This window comes from Armigeres subalbatus, chromosome 3, assembly GCF_024139115.2.
Source record: "Armigeres subalbatus isolate Guangzhou_Male chromosome 3, GZ_Asu_2, whole genome shotgun sequence".
Classification (NCBI taxonomy): Eukaryota; Metazoa; Arthropoda; class Insecta; order Diptera; family Culicidae; genus Armigeres; species Armigeres subalbatus.
The window spans coordinates 54,719,921-54,723,273 of record NC_085141.1 but is presented as its reverse complement, the minus strand read 5'-3'; the positions used below and the strand labels follow the sequence as shown (position 1 = coordinate 54,723,273).

The following is a 3,353-nucleotide window of genomic DNA, read 5'->3' as shown; positions in this document are numbered from 1 at the left end:
CAAACGCACTTGGGATGTGGACATAGGGAGTTGCGCTTCTTATTGAAGGGGAGATGACACACTTCGATTTGAGGGAGCTTTATTCTGGGCCAACAAGAATCCCTTGATTCGATAATAGGACGAGTCCATTGTCGTTCGCTCTTTTATGTGGGCATCGAGGGCGCTTTCATCGAGTGATTCTAGTTCACTTTGTGCCTCGTTGTAATCCGACCACAACTTCCTGAGGCTTTCCAACCGTACGTCATTTCGTACGGAATTTCGTCAGATTGCGTCGCTTCGTCAAACCCATCGACGAAGGTTTTGATAAGCGTGAGAGACGCAGTCAAACTCTTGATTCGCGTCTTGAGCGTCTTGATGCGGCGTTCGGTGGACATCACAGCGAGATAGAGTGGTCTGTGGACGAATGAACAAGCGTAGCACACACGGGGAGGAAGTAGGGTACTTGGAGTACTAATTACCTGCTAGAGGCAATGTATTTGCCTTGTATATTCAAAATTAGCAGCAATGGCGATGGTGATTCTTCTGAACCTCTAATGGCTTCGACGGTGGATTAATGATGGCGATTCGCTGGAACAGATGTACCGGAATAACGGCATCTTCGACGACATGCGGTTCGAAGGACCAGTTGTTGAGTAGCCCAGCGATTAGCAGCGGATTCCAGGGACGATTTTAAAGAACAGGTAAGTAGCACTTTTTTCTTTTCTTTTCAGAGTTTCATCAAGGCGGCAGGTGAAGACGACTGGTAGGTAGTTGTAACACACGCGTTTATTATCCGTGATAACTTTATTCGGTATTAACTACTGTAATTCACTACCTTTCAATTTATTCTTAACAACTCTAATTTTCTAACTTAACTGTCTATTCAAAAATACATTATCCACTTCTTAATAATTTTCTTCGGGTTGCTGTTCACTTGATGATGACTCGGGATGGGCCTTGCAGCATTAAAAGAGAATGACACACTTCATCGAAATCCCTTATAAAGCAAGATGTACACGCTTAGATTGGTTTACCTATTTATGGGTACTTCATTCACTCATATATGGGTAAATGCAATTATACTTATATTATTAGTAAAACATACTCAAAAAATCGGTAAAGTTTACTCATATTCCGACAAACCCGACTTTACTTATTTTTGAGTAATCGCATTTACCCATATTTGGGTGAAAAATTGAACATAAACAAATCCAAACTGATGGTCGCGGCGTCAATGTCGTCGTCGCCGCAAGTAATTTTTTTTTCCTATTTTTATCCTTTACCGGACAGTCAAAATTGATAATCTTTGATCCGAATATATTCAAGGTAACTATTTTTGATAATATTTATTGGTTTTCGATACATAACGTATAGGTTGTTACTTTTTGAACATTTTTTCCAGCACCGGTCGGCAACACCATATCGGCTTCCTCGAAGGTTTACATGGCGATGGCGATCGATCAACGATAATAGGAAACAGAAAAGTTCCCGAACCATCGGCGGAGAGAACCATCTCTGCTCGTATAGCTGACAATTGCTGATCACAAACGGGACAATATGTTGTTTAGTGCACCTGGTGCCATGGCGATCAACGATTATAGAAAACAATAGTTCCCGAACCATCGGCGGAGAGAACCATCTCTGCTCAGATAGCTGACGATTTCTGACCATAAACGGCACAATACGTTGATTCGGTATCGATCAATCCTACAGCACTCGCTTTGGTTTTGTCATTGGGCACTCAACACATCAATGGATCGCAATACCGGCTGTTAGTAAAAGCTCCAATGGATTACATTCCCGGACAACTCTAATGAGGAGAGCTACGATGTTCATTCCATTTTGCATGTTGCCTCGTCTTGTTTCCGATCGCCAGCCGCGATGGTGACCAGGAAAACAGACCAAATTAACTGGTAAATGAGAGAGGAAAGTACAGACCACGAATCCGTTGAAAATACAGGAAACGCAAGGGAGAAATAGCATGTGGGCGCTAAAGGGATGCTGATTTCTTTTCAAACCAAGTAAGTACGAATTTGTTTTGAATCCGATATTGTAAGAAATAATTTCTTGTGAGTGAATTAAATAATTCAAGAATTCTAATTCAGTTATTTATAATATTTTAAACTATTAATTTCAGATCCACCTTTTGCCTCCGATGTTGCTGTTGTTATCCCTCTCATTCGCTGTCTGTCCAGGTGCTACGATTCCTGCTCGAAGCGAAATCCATTCATTCGCTGCTTTCCGATCCTGCTGCTGTAATATTCAGACCAAATATTTTTATTCAACTGGTAATTTATTTTGTTCAATGGAATTGTAGTAACTTTATTATAATTAACCATATTTTTTAGAACAATAAGCATGCTGCGGAAAACCGTTTGTTTCACCAAGCTGATCAGCTATCATATACCATAAAGAAAGCTTTATTGGACAACAACCATTCTGGATTTGACGGGTCCAGAGCTTCCCCAGAAGCAACTGCAAACGATAGATAATGAAAGAGGTTAGCAGGCCATTGGAGGAACAATCTTTAGAGGAGCCGTCGACATATCGCGAGAGAGAACGTGAACATTTGCGCGAATCGGACTGAAAACAAAGGCTGCTACTTTTTCGTACCGAGGGCAGATTTTACTATGGGATGTTAAAGTAGCGTCTGAACCGAAGATCTTGATTTAATGGTAAGCTATTTATTCGTATAACATAGTTTAGTTTTTATTTTGATTTAGAATACATTTTTAGGTCTTTGCACTTGTGGTGATGACGGAACGGATTTTTTACCGTACTTCTAGCCAAGCTTCCAGCATCCTAATAGATCAAGTTTTGAGATTATAGATCCCTACACGGCTACTGCGGAGCAGGCTAGCAGGTGACCTGGTTAACTAGCAGGTGCTGCGGTTAACGCTTACTGACCCCAAGCTGCTGCTGATCATCCAGCCGTCGCCAGTTCTGGTATCGTCAATCGGGTGATTTTAATCTTTCGGCAACCAAAGCCCAACGTCCAACAACGAATACACAGGTTGATAAAAGCTGTACATAGTAAATATATTAATGTTTTAAAATTTGATTAAGAAGGCAGGCCAAAAAGCTGCCAGCTGATAATAAATATAAAACGACGAAAATTTGTACTTGTTTGCATTTGTTTATCCAATGCGATTTTTAATTCCAAAACAAAAAAAAAATCACTCATATGTGAGTAAATTTCACCTATAATAAAGTACCCATAAATGGGTAAACATTACCAATATTTCTTAAATTGGTATGTACTCAAATATGGGTAAATTCTGATTCACCCATAAATACGTATGTGCACTTTTTGACGATTATAGGTACTCTTCACCCATGTTTGGGTGAACTGAACTAAGCGTGTACCGGAAAGA

General features: G+C 40.3%; 1 long non-coding RNA gene across 2 annotated transcripts; it reads left to right on the top strand.

The window, feature by feature from the left end:
• The first annotated feature begins 1,190 nt into the window (after positions 1-1,190).
• On the top strand, positions 1,191-3,084 carry LOC134220917 (uncharacterized). Of its 2 annotated transcripts, none has more exons than XR_009982104.1 (5): positions 1,191-1,305; positions 1,382-2,000; positions 2,117-2,267; positions 2,328-2,654; positions 2,716-3,084. It is a non-coding gene; the product is annotated as an uncharacterized LOC134220917 (long non-coding RNA). The 2 variants fall into 2 exon arrangements; XR_009982105.1 differs by having other exon boundaries at positions 2,703-3,084.
• The last annotated feature ends 269 nt before the right edge of the window (positions 3,085-3,353 follow it).